General features: G+C 40.5%; 1 protein-coding gene across 2 annotated transcripts in view; it reads right to left on the bottom strand.

Annotated features, from left to right (window-relative positions):
* Nucleotides 1–13,680, bottom strand: part of ADAM12 (ADAM metallopeptidase domain 12) — a 179,543-nt gene that overhangs the window by 148,340 nt on the left and 17,523 nt on the right. The window lies entirely within an intron of this gene.

Genomic DNA, 13,680 nt, shown 5'->3' with positions numbered 1-13,680 from the left:
AATACTTTGCACACACAAACTATGCCTGAGGCTAAATATGTGGGACAAGTTATTTCTTTCCCATACAGCAAGGCTGTGATGGTGATATTGCACCAGTAGAAAAGATACAGCTCCCTAAAAATGAAGAAGCAAATTTGAGCATTCCAAGAGATGCAGAGGAATGGTTTTGTGGGAGAGGTAAAGACAGCAATAAATTGCTACAACTGTATTTTATGCTGAATAAATTTCTCTGCTATCTCATTGTAGGCTGTCAGGTGCCAGCCAGCACAACAAAACAACAGATCTTGAAAATAACTTCCCTATTCTTCTTGAGGAACTTTTGAAACTCCCCTTGCTAGGACAAGAAAATACATGTGTATAATACAAAAATATAGAAAGCAAAAATATAAAACGGCAGGGTGGCTGCGGAAAAAAACAAAGCACAACATGGTATTTCCAAATAATATGGCTTGAGTGTGATGGCTAATATCAGAATTCTCATTCAGCTTAAGGAATACACCCTGGTAAGACACAGCTCTGTGTTTACCAGTGATGTATTGATTTTTCTTTCACTGGGAAAGATAAAGATTTTACTGGGAAAACAAACGAATGTGGCCTTTGAAAACTTCAAGCAGAGATTGGATTCTTGGTCTAAATCATTTACTGATAAAGGCAGTGAAGACTTTTCAAATGCTTCTTTTCCTGCACTGAAATATCAAAGTCTCCCTTTTTTACCTGCCCCAATGTAATAGAATTATAGGAAACACTGTACAGCTCCACAAAGAGCTGTGGGGAGCTCCACAAAGACATTTATTTCATAAACATCAGCCAAAATGTCTGTAGCAGCTGATCCTCTTGCAATTTTAAGCTCTATAATGATGACACAGATAATATCCACACTTCCAATAGTGTTTTTATTTCTTTTACATTAAGTTGTTTTTTTTTTCAGTGCCTCTTCCTAAAATTAGAACAACTCTATGTCCATATATGAAGTTTATGACATTGGGAGCACATTACAAGGACACACTGATAAGCTCTGACTCTAAATGAAATTCCTCCCTAATAACATGTCCCAGCAAAGCAGAAACACTGATAACAGAGTTTCACTTGATGGTATCTTCCCTCTCAACTACTTGATTTTATGATTTGATTTCAATGCAAAATCTTGCTTTAACCTTGGTCAGCTGTTTTATCCTCACTTATTGTTGCCCAAAAAATTCAAAACCTGGTTTAAGTGCTGAATCCTGAGACAAGGTTGGAAACAGAGAAGCTGTATATGTATAGATATAGACATATAAATACAGATATCTACATCTACATTGATATAGATATAAGGGAATTCAGCAATGAGGTGGGGAGGCCCCAGGAACCTCTTTAAAATAAATGACTCAAAGCCAGCTGTGATTCTCTCCATCTCAAACACAAAGATTTGGAGAAATTGCTAAATACCAGTTCTGTGAAGGCTGAAATTAGAGTTGATTTTGATTTTACACATCAAGGTTTCTTTTTAAATTATTTAATAAAAGAAGTATGGAAGTGTGTTAAGATTAATAAATTGCATTTTAAAAAATAAATTGATGCTTGATGATTAAATTGCATATGTGAAAGAAGTAAAAATGTACATGTAAAAGAAAAATACCAAATAGACCAAAATATTATTTCTCAAACTGCTCCTTAAAATAAATTGTTTTCATGTCAATGTTGATCTATCTCAAAGAAAGGTGATTGTGCTAAACTTGGACTGAGTTAAATGGTTCATCATACACTATAAAAATCTCAATTAATGTTCTTCATGATATTTACAAGCTGTTTTTAAATTGCCTCCAAGGTTGCAACAATGAAAATCCTCGTACATAGAAAGCAAATACTCCTCTCTTATTCTTTGAGACCTAAAATCTTGAAAATATTTGTTCCCTTGTTCAGACAACATGTGTGATTTTTCCACACATGCAAGACATCCCTCTTTTCCGTGGAACACCAAATCCTTGCTCCCTAAAAGTTGTACAGCAAGAATACAAATGCAAATAACTCTTTTTTTATACAAACACTTTTAACCTGAAATGGTCATTACCAGAATCAAATTGATGTTTGGGTTAAACTTCATTCCCATTGTATAGATGAGAAGGGACAGGACAACAAAAGGGGAGGTGTTTGACTGCACAAAGTAAAAAATTTAGGTTTCCATCTTAGAAAAACACCAACTGTTTCTATCCATATCTTAAATTTGCCCCTTGCAACTTCCAGTGTTCCCAGGCTCCTGACACTTGGTCTCCCAGGAGTAGCAATTTCCTTTCCTCTCTCCCTCCTCTGGGGATCCTGGGAAACAATCACTTTGGTCTGGAGGGCTCCCACAGATCACAGTTTAAACCAGTCCAGCCCTTTTCCCCTTTCTAATCAACATCCCACAGAAGCAATTCTGCACTAAGCTTGCAAGGAATAAAGAGAGTCAAATATTTTGAAATCTTTCTGTTCCAATTGAAGCCTTTTACAACCAGAAATGCTTAAGTAATACCTAGAAACTCAATAAAGCATGAAATACAGTACTTTATATTTAATTATGGGCCTCTCAATTGATTTTAGTTTCTCTCTGCAGGGTGTACTGGGGGTTTGATTTGGGTTTTTACATTTGCCACTCACTCGTTCACAGGGATTTATGTGTGTCCCTCAATAGCTGCTTCACTGACAAACATGACACCTCTTGGCAATAAAAGGTTAAAATTCACTTTGCCCTCTGCCTATAACAGAAATACCTTTGCAAGCTAATGATTGTAACAGGCTGCTCTGTTCCTGAATAAACATTCTAGGGATTTCCTGAGGTGTTGTTTTGTTTTGTCTTTTCTTCTTTCTTTTTCCCCCCTCCATTTTTTAATTGAAGGAAAAGAATTTGGAGGGCACAACCAGCTTAGATGTTATTTCAGTCAAAAAAATGTGTGTGTGTTGTCCTTCTATACACTTTTCAAACTGAAAAAAATACATTTACAGAGCTTCTGGATATTCATTTTATAGAGAAAAAAAAAATCTTTAAAGCTTATCCAACTCATCTCTTTCTGCCAGCTTTCCTTGCCAACTCTTTCTTAGTAATGCCAGTAAATGCCAAAAAAAGTCTGGTTTAAACAATGTTTCTGTCTGTTGAAACCAAGGGAAAGGCAGTTTCTCTTGGATATCCTCGATTCAGGGATCCCACTTTTCCCTCTGAAGGGAGTGGGCCATGTTAACACAGGAATACTCCACGAGTTGCTTTGAGGACAAAATTACACACAGTTCCTCTTATTGACTTTTCCTGCAACGGCTTCATTTCCAGAAACTCCCCTCTGCTTTGAAAAAGGCAGGTTCAGGATCTGCCAAGGAAACGGCCCTTTTTGGGGCAGGGAGACTGTTGGCTGTCCCGATTCACACATCGGAGAGCTTTTGTCTCACTGCCCCTTGCCAGGAGGCAAAGCAGAGCTCCTTCAGCAGCAGCGTTACTTTTTCAGGGACAAGATGTACTTAATGTGAAAACATCTAGGCAAGGATGATGGAATGGGTGAAACTAAAGTAAATAATGTCATCTGAAAGACACCGGTGCAGGATTTCATCCAAGCTTGCTGCCCAAAGGAGAGCCTACCCTCTCCAACACTCACATAAATGAGATGTGCCAGAAAATAGCATCCACCAGCGGGCAAAATTTAGGGATCTCAGTGAAGATATGATCCTCCCCTCACCAGGCAGCAGCTTTGGCTAAAATGTTTGCTCTTGTACCCGTTTAGGTGGCCTGAATATTAAAGTTGTCTATAGGCTTCACTTCAAACACAATGTAAAATGCTGGCACCTCAGAAGGAGGCAAAGTTGTGGCTGCCCCATCCCTGGAAGTGTCCAAGGCCAGCCAGGAGCAACCTGGTCTAGTGGAAGGTGTCCCTGCACATGGCAGGGGGTTGGAACAAGATGGTCTTGAAGGTCCCTTCCAACTCAAACTGTTCTGTGATTCCATGAATCACTCCAGACAATGATGGATTGGCTGGGAAGGGTTTGGCAGGTTCACCCCAAAAAGACTGTTTCTATGCAGGAAATGCTCCTCCAAGGATGTGGTCAGTGGAGAGAGAAGGAACGAACCAGGAGGTGAACCCTGCCAAGAAACCTCCCAGGAGCTCCTGGTGGAAGGAGAAGGCCAGAAGAGGAAAGGGGAGCAAGGTCAAGCAGCAGAAGCAAAATAAAGTTGATCCTAAGGCACGACATAGTAAAGGCAAAAGAATGAGGGCAGGACTGAAGAGCACTTCATTTCCTGAGCGTGATTCAAACTCCAGAGGAAACAACATATTCACATCCTGGAACCTGGGCAGAGGATGAAAGGGCAGTGACAGAGCCCGAGCCAAGATCTAAATGGAGCTTAACACGTTCTGGTGTGTGACAAGAGGGACAAGACCCCTCCTTGGCTTCAGTGGCCATGTCAGAGGGACCACGTGTGTCCAACTGCTGTGCCAGGATGGGTAAACATTTAATGCAACCAGTATCACCAGCAGAGTTATGGTTACACTGACCAGAAACACCACAAGCAGGACAGGGATGAGATCAAGTCCAGTAAAACACCACAGACTCTGGCAGCACCCAGCACACACTCACTGTGCACATGGAAATGCATCACACAAATCATCCCCAAGTGCATTTCATCCCCAGGCTCACTAAACTTCATCACTCCACCACACTTACAATTCTGTAAATTGTAGATTTAAATTTTAAGTTGCAATCTTCCTGTTAAATCAAGCTCCAAAAGCTCAACTTTAGAACTATGTCCTTGAGGAAAGACGGCGCACAAAAGGGACACGTGATTTCCACAACACAGAAAATGGAACACAAACTTTCTGCTATGATATCAAAATGATACAGATAATTTTTACCTCATCTATGCAAGCTTTTCAAAAACAGCTGGCAGATTTTTGGGCAGTCATTTTATTTCTAGAAAAATAGCAACACCTTGAAATCCTTTTATTGTCGAGGTATTCCTACTGCATTTTAAAAGAGGCTTGTTATCAATCCTAATTATTTTTTTTTAATCAGGCTTAAATTGAATATAACCTCTATGACTTCTCATTACAGCTCTGAAAAAAGAGAAATATTCCTATAGAAGAGAAAAATCAAATGAGGTTTGAGAGAATCATATTGAAATAGAATTACAATTCAAGAACGAAGGCATTGGACTTGTTAACGATAGGACTGAGTGGTTGGACAAGCTAAATTTACTTCCTCACCCCTAAAATATACACTGAGTACAATTCAATTTACTATGGCTTTCTGAAAAAAGGGTCTTCATCACATAATATGTCAGCAGCTAATAGTTTCCATGGTTTTCCCTGCCTCAGAGGACTTTAGTCCTTGGAAAGGCCCCAGGTTCTCCTGCTGTTACCTGCAAGTCCCCAAAGGATTCCTTGCAGGAGATGAACACTCCAGGTACCAAGAGCATTTGGTGGAAGAGAGCCTGTTCTAGGAATTGAGCTGTGCTCAGTTTGACTCAAGGCAGCCACAATAGGAATTAAAAACAAGGGAGATTCTCCTTTTGACTATAAAAACTGATCACATGTTCAGAGCTGGAAACCAAAGTATTATTTTAATCCAACACTGAAATTCATACCTTACGCTCGCAAGATCTGTTGCAAGAGACACGAAATAGCCAAGTATAAGCTAAATTAATTCAATATGAAAATGCCTCAGTACAAGGACTTTACAAACCCAGCATAAGGCAAGAACTTAGGTTTATATTTTAATCCCACCTTAAAAGGTTGCTAGCATTAACCAAGATAAAAATATTTTTTTTTCCATTTTATTACAGAAAGCACGATCTGTTTGTTTGTGGTTTTTTTTTTTAAATACCAGTCTGAGAAATGGTGTTAAAGGGCATTGCTTCAGCACCATCACCTTAGGAGTGGATTCCTCGAGCTCAGATCTGAGACACTACCTCATAGCTGGTGGGTCCCAACAAACCCCTGTGCAGAGCCCCATCAATCCAAGTGCTGGCAGGGAACAGCAGGGTGGTACTGGGAGACAGAGCTCTCCCAACACTATTATATCACTGCTGATCCTCACTGGCCAAGTATGACAAAATTCCTCCAGCAGCTCAGCGTGATACAAGTTCATGAAAGGGACTTTCACCCTATGGAGGGCTACAAAATACTGAGGAGAGCAGGAGGTGTCTGGTGGGTTGTTACTATAAAACTCCGCGCTTTCTGTTCATTAAAAGAGCCATCACCTTCAATAATACCTGTGATTTATATTGGGCATAAACTGTCACACAAAGCTTTACAAACTTAACACACTGTATCACTTAAGCTAAAAATGAAATGGACTCTTTTCTGGGATGAATCCCAATTGTTTAACACTTCCCAGTATGCCCAAGTGATTCAGGCAGGAAATTAATACTAGTATATCTAGTTGAAACCAGGGCACTGATTCAGTGCAGACAGAGAAAAGAATTTTCCCTGCTCAATCACCAACACAAAGCTTTTATTGGTGGTCCCAGCTCCAGGAATTTCTCAAGCCTGTGGCTGTTGTGTAGGATCCAGCAAGTCCCTGGAACCAAGATACATTCACCAGCGTTTCTAAAAGATGTCATAAATTAAATTATCAGATTGATCAATTGGCTTAACAGGGTTTGTTTGGTTGGTACAGGTCTGGATGAGAAGAAGAGAACATGTTTTTCTCCACAACAATCTCCCCTTGGACAAGATAAGGTGAGAGGGGTGGCTTTAAGCTGCTTTTGCTCACCCAGTGGATCCATTCATCCCTCCCAGCATGGACACGGAAATTGCTCTGATTACCAGAGGAGGTGACACTCTCCTCCTAGTGTCCATGCAAAACTTGTGCTGTTTCCAAATTAAACAAACACAGAAGAGTTAATAAATAATAGAGAGTATTTGAACTAATTAGTCCTCACAGTGGCCCTACAAGGCAGGAGTAAAGGTACAGAAAAAAGCAAAAGAAATAACAGATTGTTTACCAGGCTATTAAATTAATGACTTCCAGGTTATTAATTAAAGGCTCGAGGAGAGGAACTCCCAGAGAAGGTTATCGAGGATTAGTGCTGTTCCTCACACCACTGGAGCTGCCTGTGCCAAGCTGCATTCCCAGCTGGTGACACAGCTCTGCCTCTTATATTGGATGCTCATGAGTCATAAAAAATATGGAGAGGACTATAAATTCTGTTTATGCCTCTCTCTCTTAAGATATGTAAAACTACTATGTAAGAGAGCTCTGAAAGCTGTCCTCTCAGTCTTCAAAAACTTGTTTAAGCAGCACTGTATGATTCCCCTTAATACAATTGTCTGCAAGTCTAAACTTTGGTAATTATTTCAAATGAAAAGGAACAGCAGGAGGCTCAGTTGAAGGGAATATAAACAATTATCACTTGCACGAAGGCTATGCCAGTTATGAAATAAACTTGAATGGGTTTGCTCTTGAAAACACTGAGCACTAAATTAATTCTGTGACATAGGGAGCCTCTCAGCTGTATCCGTGCATCCAACCCTATAGGAGAGTCACGCAAGAGGTGCAGCAAAGAGGAGGAATGAACCAGCACAGAGATGTTCCCTGTGAGGGTGGTGAGGCACTAGGACAGGTTTCCCAGAGAAGCTGTGGCTGCTTCATCCCTGGAAGTGTTCAAAGGCCAAGCTGGACAGGGCTTGGAGCAACCTGGGATAGTGGGAGGTGCCCCAACCGTGAACAAGATGGTCTTTAAGGTTCTTTTCCGCCCAAACCAGTCTGTGACTGTGTGATGATCTCACTGGGGTCTTTCTGCTGGGGGTACCAATAAGTTCCTAATCACACTGAAGCTGCTGTGCAGCCCAAAACTCTGGATGAGAGACTGGATTATGGTTGACTTTGCCTCTCCTGCCAGTTTGCAAGAGAAATTCACTGATGCAAGAGCATAATGAGAGGATCAAACAGGTGAGGCCCATCCCTGCTTGGCTTCAAATACATTCTTGAATCTCCAGCATTATTATCCTGACTTTTTGACAAATTTAAAGTTATTTCCTGTTCTCGCCAATGTTTTTTTGTTTAAATGGCAAAAAATACCTGTTTCAGTAGGTGTTAAATTAGGGCCTTATGGTGAAGGCACGAAAAAAATGGCAAAAGGTGAAAAGCACCAGTGTAATATCCAATACATATGATAAATCTGGAGAACTGTTGAGATTACTAACAACTGCCAGAGCTCATGATACTTTTATAGATAGTGGAGAATTTCACACTGAGATTCATGTAATCAGTGTCTAGAATACCATACAAATAATCAAGATTCAGATGTTTGCTTCTGAACACAATCCATAACACAATACTTCATGAATGAGGCAGGCAGGGGTGCCAAAGCTGCTTCTTCAGGAGCAAAAGGAGATGCAATGCATGCTAAGCAGCAAGAAATGGTAATCCTCTGCCACTTCACATGCAGAATCTTTTGAGCTGTGACAAGTGTACACTTAAAAACCAGAAGAAATATGGTCTAAATATATATTTTATAGCTGGCTTTCATCTTTATCTTCACATTTCATTGCTAGAGTTTGTATTCAAAGCATAACATAACACCAAGAAAGAAAAAAAAGAGTGTTGCTACAAGAAAAGGAACTCTGCCTTCTCATCTTTCTTTTTCCCTTTTTTTAAAGCACTTCTTTAAGATTTCAATTTGCAACACTGATTTATTCCAGCCCAGCCAAAGGAAGGAAACGGATTCACACGAGCTCAGAATCTGGCCTTGAAAACTTAAACTTGGCAAAGCAGTGCTAATGTTCTCTGAAACCATTGCCCCCCTCCCTCAAGGGGAAAAGAATTTCTGATTTATTTGGATTTCAGTCATTGGTGTTGGAATCATAGCTGTTCTTTGTCAGGGGACACTCTACAGCTCTTGCCATCCTCTCTGCCCACCATGGGCATCTTTCTTTTCCTTTGCTTGTCTCTAACCCCAGTAGCAACCCCAATCTCTTGGAGTGTGGAAAGCCACTGAGCCAGAGGTTTATCTCTCTGCAAGGTGGAGGAGAGGTTGCTTTTCCAATCTATTTTTTATATATTGAGGTCAGTGACATTATTTTAAAAGAGGCCGGTGAGTCTCACAGCGATCCAAGTGGATTGAGGGTCTAACCCATTGACAGGTATATTGTGTGCTCCTACTTTCTCATAGTTAATTATTTTTCAGGAGTTACACAGCAAAATTTGCTTATTATTCTCTACACATCACCCAAATTTAAAGGGAAAAATCAAATTTGCTGCATCATTTGAAAGCTGCCTGGGCTGACAACCCCCAAACTCAAAGCAATTTAAAGCATTTCAGAGTTTTCCAGCTTCTCATATGGCTCTTCAGAAACCACACTCAGCTCCAGGCTGCCTGGCTACAGGTCCTCCAATACCTGCCCAGGTCCAGCTGTGTTCAAATTTGTCTTTCTTTGTGGCAATTGTATCCTGACTGGAGCACACACCTACGTATGGAGCAGTTTAATATTGTACCGAGGTGGATACAGAGATCAGAATTACAAAAGTAGGTCCAAAAGCATCAAAATATGCAAAGTATCACCCAGTAAGGAAAGCTGCACTTCACCTGCTCATGTGCTTTCAGAAAATTCAGAAGACTGAATCTTTCAAAGCACCCGGTCAGCCTCATGATTCTATTTGAGCCCTTGCAGGTGCCAGTGACGGAATTACAGATCCTGCACAGCCAAGATTAGAGAAAAACCCCACACCTGAGTGACAGATGCCACAACCCGGGGTCTCTGTGTTTACCTGCATAATGGATCACATCATATACCCACAAAATGCTTCCAATTTCCCAGGAACTTCATGCATTTTAAAATCTGGACTAAACCCTGGGTGCAAAGCCAACTCCATTAATCAGCGTGTCACTCTGGGAATACGAGTGGCAGCTCAGGGCAATGCCACACTGGGATCCCCCCCAGCACTGCAGCTATTCCATGTCTGCCCTGGATGGGCTCTTGGCAGCAGCATTTCCCCACAGTTACGAGCTTTTAAGTGTAGAAATGGAGCCAAAAATCCCTTAATGCCCACGTCAAATGCTTCCTTGTCTCTCCAAGAGGAGCCATGTGCTCCAGGCTCTGGTCTAACACAGATATTACCTGACCTCCAGCTCCTGGGATGCAGGGATCTGGCACACATTAACCAGTGTGTGTCCCTTACAGGGTGTGAGGATACAAGCTGAAGCCAAACAGATGGTCTTCTAAAAATCTTCCCTAAAGTGCTCCGTGTACTAAAACATCACTTACCCAACTCTCATCAAACTTGGCTTGATTTGCAAGTCTCAAGCCAAGTCTGAAGAAAAATATTCAGCTGGAAACATGCAGGGGGAAAGAGTCTTTTCCCTGCACTTGAATAATACAAAAATGAAACAATTTCGAAAAATTCAGGAAAAATAGAACCCAACCCTCTTGGGTTTAAACCAAGTACTGAGAGAGTGGGGAAATCAACACAGAATGCAAAGTGCTGAGCAAATGTAAAAAGAGAGAAGTGGAAGGACAACTGGAGCTGTAATGTAAGACCTATCAACACATTCTGTAATGCACAGGATTTCAGCGGGGACGGAAATCACATCTGCACAGAATATGGGCAGCTATTGTTAGAAAGGCACAGAGTGATGTTGCACAACCCTTCAGGGTCCCAATTCCACTGTCACACACCCACAAATGCAGTTGCTCATCAGCAGCCCTGACTGGCAACAACCGGATACTCAAAATAGTAGCCACTAATTTTAGCACCATGTTCAGGATTAGCAACCGAATATTATATCCAGTTGATAAAAGAATTTAACTGGGAACTATTAAAATATTCTGACTGAAAGTGATCTAAATTTTATGAATTCAACAAAAGATGCCAGGAGAAATGTTAACAACCCCTAACTAGATGAACAGCATTGTATAGCTGGAAAAACATACAGGCATTTCTGTAGTAACTTCTCTTAAGTATCCATATTTTATTTTTTAAATGTACTTCACTCTGTAGGGCACTGATAGGACAAGGGGAAACGGCCCTAAGTTGGCCAAGAGGAGGTTCCCATTGGATATTAGGAAAAGTTTCTTCACTAAAAGAGTGGTTAAGCATTGGATGAGGCTCCCCCAGGGCAATGTTGGAGTCCCCATCCCTGGAGGTGTCCAAGGAATGACTGGACGTGGCACTCAGTGCTCTGGGCTGGGGGACAAGGTGGGGATCGGTCACAGATTGGCCTGCATGATCTTGGAGGTCCTTTCCAACCCAAATGATTCTGTGTTTCTATATAAAGTGTTTACATGTGCATATCCACCTTATTAAACAAGAGAGAAGCAGCAGCATTTCTGAACTGGTTCTACCACCACAAGATCCTGGTCTTGGTCCCTTAGAGCTCTGACTCAAGTTGGGGAAAGAGAATATTGATCTGCCCAGTAAATGATGAGGTCTGTCCCGAAACCAACCACTATATTTATATTGGGGGAATCCCAAATTCTTTAATTATAATTTAATTACGTCTAAATTTAAAATTGGGGTTTGCCCACCATTCATTTGAACTGCCATTCTTAGGAAGCACCTAAATCATTCGATGTCCTTGAAAAAGTACATCCCAACTGTACTAAAGTAAAACCAGGTTAGAGCTAAGAAACTTTATTTTCCTCATTAAGTGGAATTTTGTTGCTACTGCTGAGCAGGTTTGTGTGTTTGTGCCATGAGAAACTGTGACTGGCATCAGATTTTTTGCTCCTGCTCTGCACAGTGTACGGCCCTCAACCAGAAAGTCATTAGCTTAATAATCATTCCTGACAGATTCCAAATGAGAGATTCCAACAGATACTGCAGTGGCTCCTGGGGTAAATAAAAGGACAGTTTTATCTCCAAGATGGGAGAGAAAGAGCACACTGCACTAAATGACAGCGTGGTTTCCCAGGGACTAATTGTTAAGCGGGAATATTTATGGATAGAGGATTGGAGAATGGGGCTATCACTGCCAGGCAATTATCTATACACTAATAACTTTAATACTTTGGCATTTTTATAGCCACTCCATTATTTACTTTACTATATCTTCTATTGCAATACCATTCCCCTGCTTACAAGTACATACTTTTTTTAACTTCATATACAATTAATATAAAGCAGAGGAACACTTTGAAACAAGTTGGAGAACAATAGATCCTATTTAACCATCAAGTACAACAGTATTTAACTTTTGTGCTTTTGATCAATATTTATGTGACAAGCTATTCATTACTCTTCTCTACCAGTTTAAAGCTGTTGTTCTTCCCACAGCCTGATGTGCACTTTTGTGTATTTAATTTATGTTTCCATGGAAAAGAAGCATTCAAAGGAGGATAAAAAGTGCTGAGACAGCACGTGGATCTTTCTACCAAGCCACAAATCTTTTCTAATGTTCATCTTAAACTGAAAGTAATCCTGGGAAACAAATTAACAATATAAATCATATTATCATTACTCACATAAAGATATTCTGTTGTAACTCTCTCAGAAAGCTACAGTGAGTAGCTAAAAGGCCTCTATATCTATGGATAATGCCTGTTTCTAATTAAATTATCTAAAAATAGAGTTGCACATACATCCAGGACCAAGCCATCTGTGTTGTCTCTCCAAGATAAGCCCCTATACACCCACTATGATATCCCTTTCACCACTGCGGAGATTCAAAGCTGGGACTGGCCCTTCTTTACTATTTAGGAAGGGAAAAAGAAAACAAAATTTTAATCCAGACAAGATTTTTGAAACTCAGAGCCCCTGTTTTGAAATATCTTTTCACACCTACTTCTGTCAATCAGCAATGTGACTCAAAGCCTTGCCCTGCAAGCAGTGGCAGTAAAGCAGGATTTCTCCATGAAACACTTTCCCAATTCAGTAGTGAAAGCTGTTTCTAATGGGCTCTCTGGCCTCTTTGCACTCTTTTTGTGTGATGGTTTTTGCCTGGGTTTTTTCCCTTTTTTTTTTTTTTTAAACTCTTTAAAAATTTAACTTTTTTTTCTCCTCATTCTGATAATTAAAAGAAGAACATAAGAAGTGAGCTGTACCCCAAACTGGACCTGAGTTAAAAGTTTGGGTAAGAGATTCCCATGACAGTTTTGGTGATAATAAACAACAAACTGCCTTCATGATTCAAGGAGGAGACCAAGGAGACAAAAACCAGCCCTTTTCTCCTAAAAGCAGCTACACATACAATCTGCCAATGTCTGAGGGGAAAAAAAGGGGGAAAGCTTATCAGGGCCTGTCAAGAAGGGGAAACAGTCTCTGTTTGGTCAGAGCCAGAGGCAGATTATCCCTTGTTAGGCAGGGGGAAAGCAGAGTGTGAAGGGAGAGTCACTCCTGACTCCCAACCCAGCACATGGGATGGAATTTGGGAGCTGTCTCCCATAACTGGTAATTATCTCCAGGTAATGCCTCAGGCTGCACACAGCACAGCAACATTATTTACACTGTTCCTTAAAGCTCTTGCTGTCAGACCCTATTTACTCAAACAAACGTGTTTGTTGTGTTTACCCCTCAATTTTGGGGCTGTTTTGCTCTTCCATGATATAATCTCAAGCAATGAAATTATTATCATTTCACTTTAAGCTTCCACTTCTGCCATAAGAAAGAAGAATGTCCCCTGCAGGAAAAAGCTATTAATTTTAACCAAACACCTTATCCATTTCTTAAATTAGATAAGTAACAATTTTAGATATACAACAAAAATATAAAAACTACTCTATAACCTATATGATCAACCTATAT

Source organism: Pseudopipra pipra, chromosome 8 (genome assembly GCF_036250125.1).
Source record: "Pseudopipra pipra isolate bDixPip1 chromosome 8, bDixPip1.hap1, whole genome shotgun sequence".
In the NCBI taxonomy this organism is placed as follows: Eukaryota; Metazoa; Chordata; class Aves; order Passeriformes; family Pipridae; genus Pseudopipra; species Pseudopipra pipra.
Note: the sequence above shows the minus strand (reverse complement) of the source record. Positions and strands in the feature narration are given on the sequence as shown.